Source organism: Pantherophis guttatus, chromosome 13, assembly GCF_059756535.1.
Source record: "Pantherophis guttatus breed Tessera chromosome 13, ASM5975653v1, whole genome shotgun sequence".
Taxonomy (NCBI): domain Eukaryota; kingdom Metazoa; phylum Chordata; class Lepidosauria; order Squamata; family Colubridae; genus Pantherophis; species Pantherophis guttatus.
Genome location: NC_142075.1, coordinates 15,545,203 through 15,568,181, shown reverse-complemented (window position 1 = coordinate 15,568,181; position 22,979 = coordinate 15,545,203). Strand labels below are relative to the sequence as shown.

The window sequence follows — 22,979 nt, the reverse complement described above, 5'->3', positions numbered from 1 at the left end:
ATGAGTCACTCTCAAGCTTGGCTAAAAGCAGGGAGTTTCAGCCTAGCATGACAGCCACTGTCAAAAATGGTTAATGCATCAGACAGGGTTGAATTTGGATGGGAAACAGGAGGCTTCAATTAATGCTGATCCATGGATTTTGCCACTTGCCCTCAAGCAAAAATGGGGAATCATGGATGCCTACCAGCTTTTTCAGACTATCCCTTGACATTAGATATACTGTTCAGGATTGTCGGTAACTAGGGCACTGGGTTGATGACTTCCATACTACGGCACTCACTCAGCCAAATCCTATTAGGATAAAAAAAGTTACCGCCCAAAAACTTTGTATGCTACAGCTCTTAGATCAGGAAACAAACTTCACCAAAAAAATTTCTTTAAAAGTCTATTTTGTTGATCTAGGCCAGGGGTCCTCAAACTTTTTAAACAGGGGGCCAATTCATGGTCCCTCAGACTGTTGGGGAGGGGGAGCTGGACCGGCTGGGCGGGCATGGCTAGGTGGTCATGTGGCTGGATGGCGTTGCTAGGTAGTCATGTGACTGGGTGGGCATGGCCAATTAGCAGTCCAAACAATACACACAAATTAAACTTTAATTTGTTTTGCTCCGGGGGGTGGAAAGCAGGTTAATGAAGGGATGTGGCTGCCTTGGGGTGTGTATGAGGGACTTCTGTTTGTGTGTGTGTGTGTCTCTCCCTCCCTCCCTCTTTCTTTCTCTCTTTCTCTCTCTGGAGGCCGGGGAGGCCAAAAACGAGCCCGTTTTTGGCCTCCCGGGGCCTCCAGACATCCCATTTTTGGCCTCTGTGGCCTCCAGTACCACTCTGCTGCCCAAAAACGGGCCCCGTTTTTGGCCTCCTGAGGCCTCCACCTGTCCTGTTTTTGGCCTCCCTGGCCTCCAGAAGGAGGGTGGGGCCGGTGGGTAGGCGGGGCAATGTGGGCGGGGCAGCCTGGTGGTGGTCCGACGTGGGTCAGATTAATGGCTTCGGCCACGGGCCGTAGTTTGAGGACCCCTGATTTAGGCTATAGTAACAGCATTTTCACTTCACTTCTTCTCCTTATACCAAAGACAGTCAAGGTGGGAAAACTTTGACTTTCTTTCTCACATTTTCTTGTTTTCTCAGGCTAAGCTCATGTTTTACTCAAAGTTTCCACCTATTTTCTTCAGGAAAGCCCATCTCTGCTTTCCTTAAGAGTACACAATTTGCTTTAATCGCCTCAGAAGTCAAATTCAACGCTGGTGCTCCTCAGACTTGGAACGAAGCTGGGAAGGTTGTGTCACTATTTAAGCCTGGAGAAGTGAATTCAAGTCTTCCCTCCTTCGTGAAGTCGTGCCACTGCATTCAGTGACAGTTAAAATAGAGAGGGATGGCCACTTGAGAGCACTTGGATGGAGAATCATGAACTGTACGAATCTGTTTTCAGATTATTTGACCTGCTTTTGCCAGCAGCCAAGAATTTTGCCTATAAATCTCTTTTGTTCCATGTTTATGTGGCAAGAAAGAAAAACCACAAGGAATGTGGAACAGATGCAAAAAAAAAAAGGGCAGCATCCAACTCTTCTGCTTAAAATACATCCAAGGCAAGAAAAAAAAAAAAAAAGACAGCATGCAAATAGGAAAGTCCAGTCACTGATTTACTTTAAAAAAAAAGAAAGAAAAGAAAATGAAAGGAGAAAGGGAGGGAAAGTAAACATACCAAGTTTTATTGGAAAGTCTACTGGCACCATTCATTTTAAAAGAAAGGAAGGAAAGAAAGAAAGAGAAAGAAGGAAAAGAAGAAAGAAAGAAAGAAAGAAAGAAAGAAAGAAAGAAAGAAAGAAAAGAAGGAAGGAAGGAAAGAAAGAAGAGAAAGAGAAAGAAGGAAAAGAAGAGGGAAAGAAAGAGAAGAAGGAAGGAAGGAAGGAAGGAAGGAAGGAAGGAAGGAAGGAAGGAAGAAAGAAAGAAAGAAAAAAGGAAGGAAGGAAGGAAGGAAGAAAGAAAGAAAGAAAGAAAGAAAGAAAGAAAGAAAGAAAGAAAGAAAGAAAGAAAGAAAGGAAGGAAGGGACTAGTCAAGGAGAACCTGAAGATAATAACTAGGATTATTTTCAGATAATTGTTGGAAACTGCTGGGCTAATGATAGAGCTCTTAAAAAGAACATGCTTAATAAAAATGTGCCCTGTTAAAGGGTTTTATCAATGGAATTGTGGGAAAGAAATCAATAACTACAATGCTGCTACCAGCATTCCATAGTTGATAATATCATTAGGAAGAACTTGGCTGGGTCAGGCTTAGCTGTTTGACTTATGCAACCGCCAACCCGATGCATTCAAGAAGCTTTTAACCACAGGGAGGAAGCCTATCTTTCAATATTAATAAGATTAGTGGTCATTAATAGCCTTTTCATTCATTCATGACTGTGCTTCCTTTCAAACTGTCAAAATGCGTGGCCATCACGGCATGTAATGCCACTGCATTCCTCAGTTTAACTAACTCCTGGGTGAAAAAACACTTCCTTCTACCGCAGCGTTTCTCAACTCTGGGGACTTGAAGAAGTGTGGACTTCAACTCTCAGATTTTCCCAGTCAGATTGCTGCTCTGCCTTGATTTAGGAGGTTATTATCTAAGACATATAGCTTTTAAAGTCTATTTTAAGTTCTTCCAGGCATCTCTCTTAGCTGGAAAACCCAGTCTATATCCCAAAGAGCAGTGGGGGTGCAGTGGTTAGAATGCAGTATTGCAGTATTGATCACAGTCTGAAGTTTGATCCTGTTGAACTCAAGGTTGACTAAGCCTTCCATCCTTCCGAGGTCAGTAAAATGAGGAGCCAGATTGTTGGGGGCAACAGGCTGACTAAGTTTAAGTGCTATTGCTATCTTTCAGCGCCATTCTTCACCCAATGGTCACTTATATAACGGACATTTATCAGGGACATTTATAGATATTTCAAGAAAACTGGAAGAAATCTTCATGGCATTGGTTGTGTCAAAGAGCTTCTCATACACAAATATGACAGAGCACCTATCCAGGTGGAAAAAAAATATCCCCTGGTTGAGATACAAGAAAACAGGACTGTTGCTTGTATACAATCATGGATCGTGTTGAATGACACACCTACCTTATCAAGCACCACCTTGGCATGGTTATCTGTCTCTGCCATCCTGAGAAATTAAATCCAGATCTACATGTACATCATTTGAATGTTTATTCCTGACACCAACCTGAAATAATTTAAGAAGAGGGTAGTTTGAATTAACTCACAAAATTAATTACTAGATGTCAACAGCTAGGTTACTGGGACTAAATGGGTGATGGGAATGATGAGAAGATTAATAGTAGTGCATATTTAGTGAATAGTTTGACAGTGTTGAGGGAATTATTTGTTTAGGAGAGTGATGGCGTTTGGGGAAAAAACTTTCCTTGTGTCTAGTTGTTCTGGTGTGCAGTGCTCTATAGCGTCGTTTTGAGGGTAGGAGTTGAAACAGTTTATGTCCAGGATGTGAGGGGTCTATAAATATTTTTACAGCCCTCTTTTTGACTCGTGCAGTATAAAGGTCCTCAATGGAAGGCAGGTTGGTAGCCATTGTTTTTTCTGCAGTTCTAATTATCCTCTGAAGTCTGTGTCTATTTTGTTGGGTTATAGAACCAAACCAGACAGTTATGGAGGTGCAGATGACAGACTCAGTAATTCCTCTGTAGAACTGTTATTATTGCAAAAACCATAAATATAATTCCTCGCATCCTCCAACAAGGCCCCAACTTCTAAAACTCAGGAGGCATGGGCTGGTCAGCCAACTCTAAATGCTCGTGTATACAATATAGAGCCAGTTTGATTTAATGGTTAAGGCCCCAGCGTAGAAAGGAGGAGACCTTGAATTCAGGTGCGGTTTGAACCATGAAAAGTCAGCTTGGTGACTTCGGGCCAGTCACGCACTCTCATCCCAACCCACCTCAGGGCAGTTGTTACAAGGAAAATAGAAGGAGAAAGGTGTGTCGTATTTATTCGCTGCCTTGAGTTATAACAATAAACAATAAGGCTGGGATACAAATAAATCAATAAAAGACCTTGAAAAGGATGCTTGAGAATCTAAATCAGATAGGCATTCGTGTGGCTGTCTTCTAGACACAAGACTTATCCCTTTCATTTGATCAAAGGTGGCAATTATCCCCTTAAACGAGAAGTCAGCAGTGCATCCTTAAAAAGACAGTTTAAGGGTAACAATTTTGCACAACTGCTAATTTGGAAGGAGGAGAAGGCTGCTGCAGGGAAATGCCCACCCGGGAATATGAAAAACAGGACTGAGTAACAGTTTGATCTTCAAGTGCTTATTGCAATCTGCAATAAGATTGATTATGAGCCGCGGTGGCGCAGTGGTTAGAGTGCAGTACTGCAGGCTACTTCTGCTGACTGCCGGCTGCCTGCAATTTGGCAGTTCGAATCTCACCAGGCTCAAGGTTGACTCAGCCTTCCATCCTTCCGAGGTCGGTAAAATGAGGACCCAGATTGTTGGGGGCAAATATGCTGACTCTGTAAACCGCTTAGAGAGGGCTGTAAAGCACTGTAAAGCGGCATATAAGTCTAAATGCTATTGTTATTGCTATTATTGGGAACGGGTTGGGAAGGAATTACTGGGGAGCAAACAGAAAGAGGGAAAAAAAATACTACTACTACTACTAAAAAAATACTACCAGCAACTTTACTACATGTTAACAAATAGCATAATAAGCCTGCATGATCAACATGTGAGCTTGTCTTGCTTCAAAAGAAGGGCAAAGAGGAGTCAGTTAAGTCAAATTTTATTTTTTTTCTGCCATCTACAAATCTCCACACATGTTCTTTTTAACACTGAAATATTATATGCGAGTGATTTCCATATTTTGCACACAAAATATGAAAGACCCGGCTTGAAACGGTACCATTTCTACTGTAAAAGCTAAACGACCGAAAGAAAGGACAAGAAAGAGTTTCTGAAAAATAAATAAATCTAATGGACAGCTTTCTGAAACAAAGGACAATAAAGGACATGTGGTCAAATATTATACATTTCTCTCTCCACTCCCTTTTGAGGATGACAACCATTTCTGAGTGGATTTGGTAAATCCCAGGATAAAGGGATTTTTGCACGACTTAGTGTGTGGTTAGCCATACTATAATTTTTTTATTTAAAAAGACAACAAAGCAAAACATTTAATTGACTGCCTTCGTGGGGGAAAAAAAAAAAGTCAAGCACTCAGAGGAATTTTAATTACATTTGTTAAGGCCTTGCGCGTGAAGATTTTTTTTAAATTTTTGTTTTCCAAAGCATGTGTATTTAGAACACACTGTGTAAAACAAACATATAAATGGACCTGTACGCTGCACGAGTCAAAAAGAGGGTGTGAAAATATCTACAGATAAAGCTGAAACCCACCTCTGCCCTAACCCCAAGCAGAGTAAAGCTATTAAACTTCCATCTCATTCAGCTCAAAGTCTAAAAGAAAATAGACGCAATATTGGAAGAAGGAAGATTTGCCTACTATTGAAGAATGGACATTAAAAGTAGTGAATTTGGCAGAAATGGCGAAAATTTCAGCATATTTGAAAGATCATTCACAAGAAAGATATATATCGGAATGGAGAAGATGGATTGATTATATTCAAAAGAAATATCGGACTAAAAAAGTATCAAATACCTTATGAATGAATAGAAAAATTAAGAGTATTTATATTTCGTTAAGTAAAAGGGGAGTTAAAGTGTGAAGGGGGGGATAGGAATCCATAGTTAGTTAGCTTAGTTTAGTATATGATTGTTAATTGTTATACCCTGTATTTTGTTCTGGGAAGTTCGGGGGGGAGGTGTTGGGGGGGGGTTAGGAAGGGAGGGGGGAATGGGGAAATAATTGTAAAAAAAATTTTCTTTTGAAATTTTTTTTTAAAAAAATAGAAAAGACTTCAGACTTTAAAAAAAAATAAAGTTGTGACATTATGCATAATTGTGCGGCTAAACAGTTTTTGGTAAACAAGCTATTTGCCCAATTTGGGGGTAATATGATTCACACTTCCTTAAAGGAGGGCTAGTAGGGAAAAATAAATGACAGTTACCCAATTCCCATTGTGACAAGCAAAAGTTAACAGACTGTCCTTTCTGCTCTGGAATTTACATTCCACAGATTGAGGGGGTCAACAAGAGTTGTCCAAACATATGAGAAATTCTAATTTTAGTTCCAGAGCTGACAGTTATAAATTAAATACAGCCTCAACGCTTGGGGTTCTGCAATGCAAACAGACTCTTTTCAGGACAACAGTGTCTATTTTCTCCAAACACACTTCAGGAAATGATTAGACTCCTTTTAAGCCATTTCCTATTATTATTTTTCTGAAATTAAACACAAGCACGTGGTTAAAACTGTGAACTCACTTGTGCAATGGTTACTATTATTAGCTGATGTTTATTGTGCTTGCTCTTGTTATCTGAACCACAATAGCCCCCAAAGTTCAAAACTGAGTTTAACTGAGTTTATAAAATGCCACCTGTTCCATACGTCTGTTAAGAAAGCCCTAGAACCCAACAAGAAGGAAGTAGCAGGTGGCTCAGTGGCTAAGACGCTGAGCTTGTCAATCGAAAGGTTGGCAGTTCAGCGGTTTGAATCCCTAGTGCCGCGTAATGTGGTGAGCTCCCGTGACTTGTCCCAGCTTCTGCCAACCTAGCAGTTCGAAAGCACATAAAAAATGCAAGTAGAAAAATAGGGACCACCTTTGGTGGGAAGGTAACAGCGTTCATGCCAGCCACATGACCATGGAGACGTCTTCGGACAGCACTGGCTCTTCGGTTTTGAAACGGAGACGAGCACCACCCTCTAGAGTCAGGAACGACTAGCACATACGCGCGAGGGGAACCTTTACCTTTACATATTTTCCACGGAATGGGACATACTTGTCATGGCCAACTCACCACAGCCAACTCACTGCTGGCCAACTAGCCACAAGACAATTCAACAATTCAATTTAATTATTTAAAATAATGTAAACATTAATTTAATTTTGGTCATTCAGGTTTCATTTTGTCCCTTCTTTGGCATCCTTTCTCTAAAAAGTCTGTAGGGATTCTATTCTATTCTATTCTATTCTATTCTATTCTATTCTATTCTATTCTATTCTATTCTATTCTATTCGTTGCTGCATCCCCGTGATCACGTGATCAAAATTCAGATGCTCGGCAACGGACTCGTTTTATGACTGTTCTGGGGTCACGTGATCCTCTCTTGCGACCTTCTGACAAGCCAAGTCCATGGGGAAGCCAGATTCACTGAACAACCACGTTACTCACTTAACAATTGCAGGGATTCACGGAACAAACGTAGCAAGAAAGCTCGTACAATGGAGCAAAACTCCCCTTACAAATATCTCGTTTAGCAACAGAAATGATGGGCCCAATTGTGGTCATAAATCGAGAACTACCTGTATTTAAATTAGCTGACCCTTTAGAAAAAAAAATTAGAATCTTTTCATGAACGAAGGCAAGTCTTTTCCTTCAAAAGACTTCCTCTCCAAAGCTATAAAGGCCTCGCTCTGCTTTTCAAAATCCATGTTTTTTTCTACAGAATACAGAAAGGTGAGCTTGGTTTGGTTCCCTTGGCTTGGAGCCCACCTAGAACCACTGAATTCTGGCAGGGCTATTTTCTAGCAAATGTGAGTGGTAAATTGTATTAAGGTAGACATGTTTGGTCTTGGAGAAATTTCACACAACTATTAATATTAATCCCAACAGGTTGAAAATTGGCTGAAAAATTCCTAACTTACTCTCCCCCCCTGGGGCGGTCATACTGGTGCCATTCCCCTGGCGATCTTTACTCACCAAAATGTAATAATAATAATTGTGCTGCTCGGTTGCAAGCCAACTGCTCACGCCTACAGTAGACAATTCCAGAGTCACGCCCGCCAACATCTTCCCCTGGCAGGAATTTACAACAGGCCTAGCTTAAAAACAGCATCTCTCCATGGGTGTCTATTTATGCATAAACCACAGGCTGAAACTAAAAAACACACACACACACACACACACAAAAAAGAAAAACTATTGCTGGAGAAAATTACAGTAGAAGGGTAGGCTATGAATTTCACTCCGGCTTCTGAAATTTAGAACATATTCTTGCCTCTTTTTCCTTGTTAAACAAAAGAACCTGAGAGATTTGACAGTTAGAACAATTAATCAGTGGAACAACTTGCCTCCGGAAATTGTGAATGCTCCAACACTGGAAGTTTTTAAGAAGAGGTTGGATAACCATTTGTCTGAAGGGGTGTAGGGTTTCCTGCCTGGGCAGGAGGTTGGACTAGAAGACCTCTAAGGTCCCTTCCAACTCTGTTATTCTATTCTATTCTATTCTATTCTATTCTATTCTATTCTTTCTAATTCTATTCTATTCTATTCTATTTCTAATTCTATTCTATTCTGTTCTGTTCTATTCCATATTTTCTTTTCTTTTTCGTTTCTTTTTTCTTTTCTAAACCATTCCATTCCTTTCCATTCCATTCTTCATTCCAATATTCTATTCTATTCTATTCTATTCTATTCTATTCTATTCTATTCTATTCTATTCTATTCTATTACCAGGATTTAAACAGGTTAGAAAAATTTGCCCTCTGCTTCCTTGGTTATTAATACAACCTTAGAATCATCTTAGAATCTTCCTCCCTAATAATTCTGCTTTTAAAAAAAAAAAAAAAAAACTACTGGGCTATATTTTTGTCTGACTACTAGTGCGAAAAACACCTGAAGATTATATTTGGCTTTCAAGATATTGGAAATCACAGAGTTCTTCTCCAAGAAACAGAGAAATCAAGACGCTAATATCTCTACCTGCAACTCCTTTGGGGGAATAGGATCTATTCCGCATCACGAATGGCTTTTCCCCCCTCAACTTTTATTATTGGAAAGCTGTTTCTCCCTCTGGCTTCCATCCTAAATGTTTGCTCTTGAAGAAACAGGGCTCAGTATTAAATCTCTGTAAAGTTCTGTGGAGCACAGCACACAAAAGATTTCTAAACCCCAAAGCTACAATCAGCTTTTTTAAAAAAAAATCCCAGCAGCAAGAATCTCAAACCTAAAATAACTCTTTTGCTTAACGTTTCACACTAATGTGCTTATTTTTTTCCCCCTTCTTTTTAAATAAACTCACCTTAGCTCTGTTTACATCCTCTTGGAGGCAGTTAGCAAAAAGGAACTGAATACCTCTTTTGCAGCTCCTTTTTCCCTTTTCCTCGTTATTATTTTTAATTGCACTGTTGACATTTCCATTTGGGGCATCTGTGAAACTCAGAGATGCCCAGTTACGTTTCAGATACTCTCTTGAACGGCAGATGCAGGGTTGGGGCTGCTGGGGGTTCGCAGGGGTTCGGGAGAACCTCTAGCTAAGATTCTGTGCAGTTCAGAGAACCCGCAAATCCCACTCCTGGCTGGCCCCGCCCACCCCTCCTCTCCCAGGAGTCCCCAGGGCAGCCTGTTTTGGATGCAGGTAAGTGCAGGGCATGCATGGAGGCTCGGGGAGGGTGATAAATGGGCCTACCGGAAGTTCGGAAAGTTTCCGGCCTCCAGAGGGCCTTTGGAGCCTGGGGAGGCCATTTTCACCTTCCCAGAGCCTCAAGGAAAGCCTCCGGAGCCCGGGGAGGGCAAAAACGCCCCCCTACCATGGTGCAAGAGGCCGACTAGGCCACACCCAACATGGCCATGCCCACCCAGCAACCGGGCAGGGAACCTGTTGCTAAAATTTTTGAAGCCCATCCCTGGCCAGATGAGTCTATCCGGTTCGGGCAAACCGGTAGAGGAGGCTGCGGGAGGCTCCGCCCACCCACCCAGACGTCATCATATCCCATTTTTTATGCTCTGCGCGTGCTCGCATTTGTGAACTGGTAGCGAAGGTAACTGAATAGCACCTCAGCATATTAACTCTGCTCTCCCACTTGAGTGTATCACCAGCAAGGAATTTAATCATTGGGCGATTAACAATTTAGAAAGCGGAAAAAAGAATAACACTCAAAAGGAGTAATCAGTATTTGTCTTCAGCAGGAGGAAGAGGAAGAAGATGGAAGCTCATAAGGTGTTGAAAGGGAAAAGGAGGAGAGAGAGAAAAGTCCCTATTAAGCTAGGCAGGTCTGCAACCGGCTGCCTCAAGCATCAGTGTATTAACTCTGCTCTCCCACTTGAGTGTATCACCAGCAAGGAATTTAATCATTGGGAGATTAACAATTTAGAAAGCAGAAAAAAGAATAACATTCAAAAGGAAGTAGGATCCAAAGAGGCTTTAGCAGAGTACTCATGTGTTGTGCTCCAAATGCCAGTGCTGCTGCTGCTTGTTTTTAAAAAAATGTCCCTCAACTATTAATTGATCTCTCTCTCTCTTTCTCTTTGGCACATGTTATTAATTCCCTAGAGTTAATTCCTAATTCTTCGCGTTTTGAAAAACCAAGCAGCTGGAGTGAGGGGGGGCGGAGAAAGTTGCTTACTGATTGAATGGCTTTCTTCTCTAGAATGATGCATCTCGTCTATTTTTCTTTCTTTACAGGTGCCACCCCTGTAATGAAGGAGGGAGAAAATTGGATGCTCCCTTGCCAACTACGTTTGCACAGATCTGGGAATTAATCATAGACTGTAGCTCTGCACAGATTAAAGAAAACAATTATTCCTCTCTTTTGTTGAACTCCACATCTTTTGTTGTTAGTTGCCAAGTCGCGTCCGACCCATCGCGACCCCATGGACTACGTTCCTCCAGGCCTCCCTCCAGGTCCTCTACTATCCTCTGGAGTCCATTTAAGCTCACGCCGACTGCTTCAGTGACTCCATCCAGCCACCTCGTTCTCTGCCATCCCCTTCTTTTGCCCTCAATCTTTCCCAGCATTAGGATCTTCTCCAGGGAGTCCTTCCTTCTCATTAGGTGGCCAAAGTATTTGAGTTCCATCTTCAGGATCTGGCCTTCTCAAGAGCAGTCAGGGTTGATCTCCTCTAGGATTGACCGGTTTGATCACCTTGCAGTCCAAGGGATTCGCAGGAGTCTTCTCCAGCACCAGAGTTTGAAAGTTTTAATTCTTTGGGGCTCAGCCTTCCTTATGGTCCAATTTTCACAGCTATACATTGCAACTGGGAAAACTATAGCCTTGATTATACTTGATTATTTTGTTGGCAGGGTGATGTCTCTGCTTTTTAGTATGCTGCTTAGCTTTGCCATAGCTTTCCTCCCTAGGAGTAAGTGTCTTTTAATTTCTTGGCTGTAGTCCCCATCTGCGGTGATCTTGGAGCCCAGGAAAATAAAATCTATCACCATCTCCATTTCTTCCCCATCTATTTGCCATGAATTGTGAGGGCCATGAATTTAGTTTTCTTCTCTCCATCTTATTAGCCCATAAAGCATAATCAATTCATGCCACAGCTAGTATTAGAAGAACAAGCTATTTGAGATGTTCCATTTACTTCTAATTGCTAGAAAACTGATAGAGGAACTTGGATAGAAAAGCGCAGAATGGATTGTGGTTGACGTAACTCATATTTTCTAGTTCCCATTATTATACAAAATCAATGGTTCTTGCTGAAAACAGCATCTCCATGTTTCTTCCAGATTTTATTCCATCCCTAGTGAGAATAGTATAGCAATTCTTTCTAAATTATATCTCGTGCCAAGATCTCTTTTTCATGCATTCCACCTCCTGAGCCCAAGCTAATATATTCAAGTGAAGGATTCCAAGTGTTAACATTCTTTTCAATCTTACCCAAAACAATTTGGACACTTCCCATTCTAACCATTTTAGGCCAACTAGTTAATTTGCATCTCTGTTCAGCTTTAATTTTAACAGACTTGCAACAAAGCGTTGAAGAGAAGCTCCTTGCAAGTGTCTCTGGCAACTTTTCCTATCGTTGGCTCAAGACAGGATGAGATTTGCAGATTTATTAGGGTGGCCTTCACTGCCAATTTCACTAGAGGAAAGTCTAGGAGTCTAAGATAAGCATCAACAGTAGCAGACACACAGATCAGTTCTCTGATTACAAATCTTTCATCATGAGGAAGGAATCTTCAACTTTGCAAATCATTTTGCAAGACACAAAGGCTGCTGGCAGAGCTAGTCTCCCTTCAGTTCATGAAAATCAAAATTAAGATCTCCAGCATTATGGGAGAAGCAGAAGCAGATCTATGATGACTTGCCATAGCCAACTCGCCACAGCCAACTCGTCATGCCCAGCTCACCATGGGACAATTCGCCATGGCCAACTTGCCATGGGGCAACTAACTGTGAGACAAGAATTACACTAATATCGAAGAAATGGTAGACTAGAATCGTTGAAGAAAGAATACCAAAGGAGAGATAAAATGAAATGTGAATGACAACAATTAAAATAATCTTTTAATCATTTTAAAAAATTAAATTGAATTGTTGCATTGTCCCACAGTGAGTTGGCCATGGCGAGTTGACCCTGATGAGTTGGCCATGGCAAGTTGGCTCCTGCAGAAGAAGACATGGGCACATGATTAAGTCAGGCCAATTGGTTTCTGCAACCCAACAAGACAGACAGAGACTTCAGAGGAGAATTAGAACCGCAGAAAAAACAATTACTACCAACCTGCCTTCCACTGAGGACCTGTATACTGCATGAGTCAAAAAGAGGGCTGTGAAAATATCTATAGACCCCTCGCATCCTGGACATAAACTGTTTCAACTCCTGCCCTCAAAACGACGCTATCGAGCACTGCACACCAGAACAACTAGACACAAGGACAGTTTTTTCCTGAATGCCATCCCTCTGCTAAACAAATAATTCCCTCAAGACTGTCAAACTAGTTACTAAGTCTGCATTACTATTACTATTAATCTTCTCATCGTTCCCATAACCCATCTCCTCCCAATTATGACTGTATGACTGTAACCTTGTTGCTGGTATCCTTAAGATTTATATTGACTGTTTCCTAATATGATTTGATTGCTTATTTGTCCCCTATGACTATCATTAAGTGTTGTACCTTATGATTCTTGATGAGTGTATCTTTTCTTTTATGTACATCGAGAGCGTATGCACCAAGACAAATTCCTTGTGTGTCCAATCACATTTGGCCAATAAAGAATTCTATTCTATTCTAAAAAAAATAATAATTCATTCATTGTATGTATGAATATTTTGACAATGTGATCCACTTTTCCTGTCCTCAAATCTGACAAAGAAAAAAAGATCTTGGCTGTGCCTACTTCGACTTCTTGTCCTGAATGCTCCTTTTGTATTTATGACACATCCAATTTTTTCACCCAACCTCACCAGGTATGCTTATCCTTTTCCAAAAACACTCTTAACTCTTCCTGTTTAACTCTTCCTGTTCCGATCTTCCTCACAAGGCAGAATCTACTGAAAGTCTTTGCCCTCCGTCAAATTATCAGCAATTTGATCCAGCCTTGCACGAAATGTTAGACTGTGTCACCCATTACGCAAAGAAAGGGTGCAAAGATGAGACAAGAGGCTGAAGTTATGGTGGTAGAACATTGACGGCAAACAGAACATCCATTCTGCAATTATTACAGGTTTATGGACCTGGAAAAGCTTTTCTCTACCCTAATGCTAAACAAGAGCAGGTCCCAAATTATTTTTATGAGTTCCACAGGGGCAATTAAAATTCCTATAGATGCATCGCATTCTTGGCCCAACTATCTCCTTACCTCTCCCCACCCCACCCCACCCCCCAGGAACAGTATTTCTACCTAACCTTAACAACTGCATGGGTTTGCAAAAGTACAAGTGGTGGAATTTACACACCACGCTATAAGCCAAAATTAAATAAATCTTAGTTTTGCGAGATATGTCAACCCAGCATTCTGGTCACTAGTTGATATCAGCTAATAAATCTAGGCCAGTGAAAATTCCATCTCTCCTAACATGTTCTGACCCTCCAATACATCGGTGGATTTTTTCTCTCTCTCTTTCTTTTTTTTTGGCGCCAAGTCAGCAAAGGAATTAATCATACACAAGGCTTAAGTGTCAGCATTACAGATGACCCCAGGAATGGTCTAACACCCCCCCCCGCCATTAAAATTCTTTATTTCCCCCATGAACTTTTCTTAGCCAATATAAAATATTTATTCCAGATATACACTATGGCTGCCCTCTTGGAAAGATCATTCTCCTTCACTATCGCGGCCCACTGGGGTAAAAATAACTTAGCCGTGTTATCAAGCTGAGTTTAAGCAAGACCACACGATAGCTATTAAACGTGCCAATCAAAGTTCCTGGTTTTGCACAATCGGCATTTTGCACATACTTCCCCTCTGTCGAAAACAGTGCGTCGGGTTAAACATTAGCCATCGTTCTGAAATCTGCATGCCCCCCCCCCTCCACCCCTAACTGAACTCGGAAAAATGGAAGACCTCCAGATTGCCTGGACTTATCTCTAGCCTTTCTGTTATCTTGACTCGTTTCCTCATTTCATAGTTCTACCTAGAAACAAACCCCCAACAACGGGGCAGCCCTGCCCCAAATCAATTCCCATTACAGGTACCGTGTTTCCCCGAAAATAAGACCCTGTCTTATATTTTTTTGAACCCGGAAATAAGCGCTTGGCCTTATTTTCGGGGAGGTCTTATTATTTTGGGGTGCATGGAGCAAGACGGGGCACCTCTTGCCGTCTTACCTGATTTCCAGCTCTGCGTTTAAATATTTTCAGGGGGAGGCTTATTTAAGCGCATGCGCTCAAAAGCCTGATTGGGCTTATTATCATGGGATGTCTTATTTTCGGGGAAATAGGGTAGTCCTCAACGGATGACCACAAGGGACCCCAACATTTACGTTGCTAAATGAGACATTTGTTAAGGGAGCTTTGCTCTGTTTCAAAAACCCTTTCTTGCCACAGTTGTTTGTTCAACGAATCGCTGCAGTTGTTAAGTTAATAACAACGTTGTGAAGTGAATCTGACTTCCCCATTGGCTTTGCTTATCAGAAGGTCACATAAGAGGATCACACGACCCTGGGGTATTGCAATTTTATCCTGGGAAGTTGCCATAGACCCGTGATGGTGAACCTATGGCACACGTGCCACAGTGGCACGCAGAGCCCTCTCTGCGCGCACGCCAGCCATCACCCCAGCCCAGCTCCACCGTGCATGCATGCGCGCCTCCCCCAGGCCAGCTGGTCTTTAGGCCTCTGCAGTGCATGCGTGGAGGGCATGCAGGGGATGCATGCACACATGCACAGGGGACGGGGCACATGCACGGAGGGTATGCAGGTTGGTGCAGGAGGCTTTCCAGGCCCAAAATGAGGAGCATGGGGGCTCTAGCATGGCGCCCCTGTACTCCGTTTTGGCTTCCAGGTTGGTGCAGGAGGCTTTCCAGGCCCAAAACGGGGCACAGGAGAGGGCTCGTGTGGCTCCCGCGTACCCCAATTTGGCTTCCAGGTTGGCACACCTTTAAAACCTTTAAATTTTGCCTATCCTGTAATCAGCAGTGGGTTTCACATTTTGTTGCTACCGGTTCGCTGCACGCATGCACGCCTGATTCGCGCCTGTGCCTGCCTTCCATGCACGCACTTTGCTCAAACTTGTGACTTCCACGCATGCGCCCAGCCTCAAAAATGTGTCTAAATAGGACGGCATAGAGCCAGGGCGGGTGGGCCAGCCCACCTGCAATTTCCACTACCAATTCGTCCGAACCGGCTGAATACCACTTCTGCCTGTAAATATAACACAGTAATTTTCATGCAAGAGTTCCCTGAAACCTTAAAATTATTTGCAGGGTTTCTTCCATGGTAAAAAAAAAAAAAAAAAAAGGTTGAGAAAGACTAGTCCACCTTAACCCACAGCATCTGTCCAGAATTTCAGCCAGAAACTTCATCCTCACCCACTACCTGACCTTTTCTTTTATTGCAAAAAGTCACCCTCCAGCCTTCTGCTCATAAAGCAGCTGAGTTACCATCTCCTCCTCCACAGCCGCTTCTAATCTTTGCTCGTCACCTTAGCGCTGGCTTTGCCATTTATATATCAGCCTAAGACTAAACAAGACTTGGAAATCTTCTTGCTTGGCCAAGGCATCATCCCTTGTAAAAGGAACCAGACCTGAAGGGAGGTGGAAGGAGAAGGGAAAAAAAAAAACACGAGCCAGAACGCGAGGGCATTGGGTTGAATTCCCTGCATCTCCTTTCCAAAACAGTCTAGCCGCCATCTGCCGAGCAAGGTCAACGGCTGCTCCAAAGGGCTCATAATTGAAAATGCATTCAAGGCAAGTGAAATGCATTCAATTTTCACACACCAGAAGCGGAGACCAGCTAGTTCTCAGAAGGAACAGAGATGCAGTCGAGGCAACCGGGGGACAAAAATGCAAGGAAATGTGATGTGTATGATGTGTAGGAGAGAGAGAGAGAAAGTATCTGTTCCCAACCCTCTTAAGGCCAATCTTAAGGCCTGCAAGGCCAGATCCGGCTCATGGGGTGCTTAGATCTGGCCCTCAGGGCCACCCTGGAGACAGTGAAGGACTGGCCCTTGGTACCTCTGCCACCAAAGATGGAGCTCCGTTTTCATTGGCAGAGGGTTGCAGGAGGCCATCGCAGCCAAAGATAGAGCTCAGGAGCCCGTTTTTGCTGGCAGAGCACTCGAGCCACCACAGGTGCCCCCGAAATGATGTCCAGGTGGCCAGGCCCACCCAGCTCCCTGAGGTCAAACCAGGGTGGATAAAAATCAATGATTTTTTTTAAAAAAATCAAAAAAAATCAGATTTTTTTGATTTAAATTGGATTTTTTTGATTTTTATCGAATTTATTTTAATAAAAAACTTTTGGGGTAAAAATCTATCGTAAGATAGTTTTCTATTTAAGATACATAAATAATTTAGTTTATTCAGCATGAAATGGATCTTAGTTACGTAGCATGAGGTTGTATATTCTGCAACACTGGGACTATCGGTGAGTCAAGAGTGGGTCAAAGGAGTAGCAGAGATGACAGTTGCTCTTTAAAAATTATGATTTAAATCGAGTTGATTTAAATCAAGCCTTTTTACTAGTGATTTAAATCATGATTTAACTTGTGATTTAAATCAACTCGATTTAAATCAAATCTACCCTGGGTCAAACACAACCTTGATGTGGCCCTCAATGAAATCGAGTTTGACACCCCTGCTCTAGGTGATGATCAATGGTGATAATCCCCTAAGAAAACCTTCTAAGTCAGTGTTTCTCAACCTTGGTAACTTTAAGACCAGAGGTGGGTTTCAGCAGGTTCTGACCAGTTCTGAAGAACCGGTAGCAGAAATTTTGAGTAGTTCGGAGAACCGGTAGTAAAAATTCTGACTGGCCCCGCCCCCATCTATTCTCTGCCTCCTGAGTCCCAACTGATCGGGAGGAAATGGGGATTTTACAGTATCCTTCCCCTGGAGTGGGGTGGGAATGGAGATTTTACAGTATCCTTCCCATGCCACGCCCACCAAGCCACACCCACAGAACCGGTAGTAAAAAAAATTTGAAACCCACCACTGTTTAAGACATGTAAATTTCAACTTCCAGAATTCCCCTATGCTGGCTGGAGAGTTCTGGGAGTTGACATCCACGTGTTTTAAACTTGCCAAGGTTAAGACTTGGTTAAGTCTTGTCTTAAGACAAGGTTAAGACAAGGTTGACTCAGCCTTCCATCCTTTCTAAGGTAGGTAAATTGAGGACCCAGTTGTGGGGGCAATAAGCTGACTTTGTATAAAATATACAAAAGGATGAAGGCTATTGCTTAACGCATTGTAAGCCGCCCTGAGTCTCCGGAGAAGGGCGGCATATAAATCAAATTAAAAAAAAAAAAAAGAAAGAAACACTGCTCTAATAAGTGATATTCAAGTAATCAGTGGAACAGCTTGCCTTCCAGAATTGTTGGTCCTCCATTGCTGGAGGTTTTAAAAAAAAAGACAGGACATTTGTCCAGGATGACATAAGGAGCTCTGGTGGTGCAGTGGTTAGAATGCAGTACTGCCAGCTAACTCTGCCCACAGCCTGGAGTTCGATCCTGATGGGCTCAATGTTGACTCAGCCTTCCATCCTTCCCAAGTCAGTAAAAATGAGGATCTGGATGGTTGGAGGCATATATTGACTGTAAACCACACAGAGAGTGCTATAAAGCACTGTGGAGCAGTATAGAAGTCTACGTGCTATTGCTATTCTTATAAGGTCTCCTGCCTTGGGCAGGGGGTTGGACTAGAAGACCTCCAAGATCCCTTCCAGCCTTACAATTCAATTCTGCCCTGTGAAATGTGAAATCCCTGATGGCATAAAGTCCCAAACTATTGTAGGGATAGTTGAGAATTCTTCCAGCAAGAAAAAATCCTGCTGGTGCGCGTAGGTATGTTTTATTCTTGCATCTCTAATGCTTTATATAACTTCAAAATTAAATAGCAGTTGCAGGTTTAGGCTACAAGGATGCGGTGGGTGGGAAGCGCAATTTCACACAGGCATCCATGCCAACCACGGCTGCCCTTTACCAGAGGGAGAGAACGAAATAGGAACTCCATTATGAATGTGGACAGCTCACGTAAACCAGCCAGGACAACCTCTGCCAGGGAAGCCTCGGAGAATGCCAACAGTAACTCGAATTGGTTTCCAAAATAAACTTACTGGAAGGGGAAACAACTCCGCACATCAGAGAGATGGCAGCAAAAGTGAAAAAACAGGGGGGAGCTTTTCCTCCTTCGTCTTTTGTCAATGTCATTCTTAAAAGGTTGCTTTAAACAGGCCAGCTTTCTCAGAAGCTTAACCAAACAGTAGGAAATTTAGAATAGCAACAGGTAGCCAAAAAATCCCACTGAATCACCAGGGAAGGGTCTTGCAGCTTTATGCTTCCCATCTTATGGAACCTGCTGAATTTGATTGCATACAAGATGACTTCTTGCTGCAGCTCTGCCATCCCAGGGAATGGGGCATCCCTTGAGGCCGAAAGCTCGGAAGATCTTCAAGATTTTTCAAGGGAAGCTTGTTCAATGTCTAGCAATGCAATCAATGCATTTGCAATCTGTTCCAGCAGGTCTCTAGAAAGAGACTCTAGAAAGGTCTCACTCTAGAAAGAGTGCAGAGAAGAGCAACCAAGATGATTAGGGGATTGCAGGCTAAAAAATATATGAAGACCGGTTGCAGGAATTGGGCATGTCCTCCACTCCTCTGCTCGCAACAAAATACCTTATGCCACCAGGCTTGAAATTCTGGGCTTAGAAAACTTAGAACTACGCCGCCTTCGGTATGACCTAAGCATAGCTCATAAAATTATCTGCTACAATGTCCTACCTGTCAATGACTACTTCAGCTTCAACCACAACAACCCACGAGCACACAATAAATACAAACTTAAAGTGAACCGCTCCAAACTCGATTGCAGAAAATACGACTTCAGCAACAGAGTGGTCAACGCCTGGAATGCACTACCTGACTCCGTTGTTACATCCTCAAACCCTCACAGCTTCAACCTTAGACTGTCTACTGTTGACCTCATCCCATTCCTAAGAGGTCTGTAAGGGGCGTGCATAAGAGCACCAGCGTGCCTTCCGCCCCTGTCCTAATGTTTCCTCTTTTTGTATCTATTTTATGTATCCAATCCATGTTTATACTTATTACCTGACAAATAAATAAATAAAATAAATGTCTAGTTCAATGAAAAGAAGGACTAGGGGTGACATGATAGCAGTGTTCCAATATTTGTGGGGTTGCCACAAAGAAGAGGGAATCAATGTATTCTCCAAAGCACCCGAAGGCAGGACAAGAAGCAATGAATGGAAACTAATCAAGGAGAGGAGCAACCTAGAAATAAGGAGACATTTCCTAACAGTGAGAACAATTAACTAGTGGAACAGTGAAATGACTTGCCTCCAGAAGTGGTGGATGCTCCAACATTGGAGGTTTTTAAGAAGAGATTGGACAACCGTTTTTCTGAAATGGTATAGGGTTTCCTGCTTGAGTAGAAGGTTGGACTAGAAGACCTCCAAGGTCCCTTCCAACTCTTGTTATTCTCTTAAATATTATTTAAATGTTATTGTATTTTCTTGGGATATTATTCTTCCATTCACAAGGTGAGCCCCAAGGAGAAATGCAAATCACCGAACAACAACATTAACTAAAAGCCGTGTCCACATGTCACATTAAGCAGAAGCCATTTTGGAACGGGACGGCCATTCCAAGAATTTCATAAGTGCACGCGAAGCTTAAGACATCAAGGTTGCCTCTTCAAAGGATGTGCCCTGTTTTCTAGAAGGGAAAGAAAAACAGACTTGGTAATGGAATTTCCAAGATGAAAGTGAACTCAAGTTTTCACGGACCTCCATGATTGGCTAAATCCCTTTATGCCTCCTCCAAGCTAAAATTTGGAGAAAGTATAAAAACCAGCTTGTGTTTAAAAGAACCAAATAAACTGGATGCTCCTTTCAGGGCATGGAATGACACAACGTGGACAGCTACAAATGTTTGCTCTATTTGAAAGGAAATGCCAGATTTTTAGGTTTAGACCTCTTTAGATGCCAGGCGACTTTTGAAAGGCATTCATTGCCCATTCGTAATGTTTGTTGATGGGGAAGACGGTATTAAGAAAATGAGAGATCCCAGGAAAAAAGTCACTATTTGCTCTTCCTTAGACATAGCCAAGGAAAGTTTCTCAGATGGAAAAAAAGGTCTCATCATTCCCATCACCGTAACGAAAAGGGAATAGAAGCAAAATCAAAGAAAAACAAAGATGGAGCTCTGATTGTTCATCGTTGTGAATTCAGCGCAAGGAAGACCTAACTGCTATTCTCTTTATCTGCACAATGTTTGACTTCACACATCCGATCAACCCATGCAAGCCGCAATTGCCTTATTCACACAGCATGCTAAGCCAAATCTTTAACCACCATGTCACGATAGAGTGTGATAAATGAACCATAACTGGGTGAAACCAGGCTTAATAGCAATAACTATTTACTAAATCTGCACTACTATTAATCTTCCCATCACCCATCTCCTTCCACTTATGACTGTATGACTGTAACTTTGTTGCTTGTATCCTTACGTTTTATATTGATCTTGTTTCCTGATTGCTTATTTGTACCCTATGACTATCATTAAGCGTTGTACCTTACGATTCTTGATGAACATATCTTTTCTTTTATGTACACTGAGAGCATATGCACCAAGACAAATTCCTTGTGTATCCAATCACACTTGGCCAATAAAATTTTTTATTCTATTCTATTCTAACTGTGAGAGGGATCTTGGAGTCTTAGTGGACAGCCAATTAAACATGAGCTAACAGTGTGCGATGGCAGCCAAAAAAGCCAATGCAATCCTAAATTGCATTAACAGAGGGATACAATCCAGATTAATAGAAGGATACAATCCAAGTCCCTTGGACTGCAAGGCGATCAAACTGGTCAGTCCTAGAGGAGATCAACCCTGACTGCTCTTTAGAAGATCCTGAAGATGAAACTCAAATGATTTGGCCACCTAATCGCGAAGGAAGGACTCACTGGAGAAGAGTCTAATGCTGGGAAAGATTGAGGGCAAAAGAAGAAGAGGACGATAGAGAACGAGGTGGCTGGATGGAGTCACTGAAGCAGTTGGCGTGAGCTTAAATGGTCTCCGGGGGATGGTAGAGGACAGGAAGGCCTGGAGGAACATTGTCCATGGGGTCACGATGGGTCGGACACGATTTTGCAACTAACAACAACAACAATCAAGATCAAGTGAGGTACTAATACCACTCTATAAAGCCTTAGTAAGACCACACCTAGAATACTGCATTCAGTGTGCGATTTCCTGCCTGAGCAGGGGATTGAAGACCTCCAAAGCACTTTTCAACTCTGTTATTCTGTTAATGTCTTTTAAAATTAAAGAGAGAGAGAGAAGGGACCTGCCTTAACTCCAAACAGCAGCATCTAGCAGCAGCATTTCTAAAGATCCCCAAAAGGTAAAGGTAATTTAAAGTATCTTACTAAAAGAAAAGTAAAAATATTTTTAAAAACCAAAGGTTTTTCACTAAAATTGGCAGGCCAATTGACAAAAATATTTTATATGTTTATTTTTTTTTAATCTCCCACCTAGAGGTATGGCTCAGAGGTGGGTTTCAGCAGGTTCTGACCAGTTCTGGAGAACCAGTAGTGGAAATTCTGACTGGTCTCTCCCCCATCTATTCTCTGCCTCCCAAGTTCCAGCTGATCAGGAGGAAATGGGCATTTTGCAGTAACCTTCCCCTGGAGTGGGGTGGGAATGGAGATTTTATAGTATCCTTCCCCTATCACGCCCACGAAGCCACACCCACAAAGCCATGCCACACCCACCAAGCCACACCCACAGAACCAGTAGTAAAAAAATTTGAATCCCATCACTAGTATGGCTTACTTTAAAAGAAGAAAACAAAATCTTGATCTCAGCGTATTTGGTTGTTGCTTAACAAGTGGCTCAAAAAAGCAAGACATCGAACACAGAAAATAAGCAGAAAAAAAGAAGAAAGTTAATCGACATAACAACTGCGCAAGTTTTCCATCTCCCCCAAATCAAAGTAATTTTAAAACCTTGCATCGAGCTGGAATTAAATGATACAGAACACCTTGCCCATCAGCGGAATATGAATAAAAAAGCTCCTTCTCACGACTTGGCACACAAAAAAATTAAAAAAAAAAATGCAGGCCTAAACAAATTAGGCCAAATTTGCATCTATTTGCTTGTTTCAACTCATGAATGCAGGGTTCCAGGAAAGACAATTTGCAATCTAACCTTTCTTTAATTCCCAGAAATCTCATTTTATTGCAGGATTGGTATACGTGAGCCAGAAAAAGATCATAAACAAGCAATGCTAGGCAGCCACGGGAGCTCTCATAGTCTAAAAAATCTAATCAGATCTGGCCAGATCCTTTACCACTTCACAATAGTCCCCGCTAGCAGATCCAAGGAGAAGGCAGCTAGGAAGCATATAGTACAACAGGAGTTATATACAGATTACAAACTAATCCATGGTTTGCTTAGCTTTGGATTATTAAATTGTCATACGGGTACTCAATTTACAACAGTTCATTCATGAGACCCTT

General features: G+C 42.1%; 1 protein-coding gene across 4 annotated transcripts in view; it reads right to left on the bottom strand.

Annotated features, from left to right (window-relative positions):
- The window catches only part of CEMIP (cell migration inducing hyaluronidase 1), a 153,523-nt gene that overhangs the window by 93,499 nt on the left and 37,045 nt on the right, over window positions 1–22,979 (bottom strand). For 2 of the 4 annotated variants that reach the window (XM_087877920.1, XM_087877922.1), the window contains one exon: window positions 3,093–3,195. The exons of the other annotated variants lie outside the window; for them this stretch is intronic. The gene's annotated coding sequence lies outside the window, so the exon portion shown is untranslated. The remainder of the gene's footprint in view (window positions 1–3,092; window positions 3,196–22,979) is intronic. 4 annotated transcript variants of the gene reach the window in all.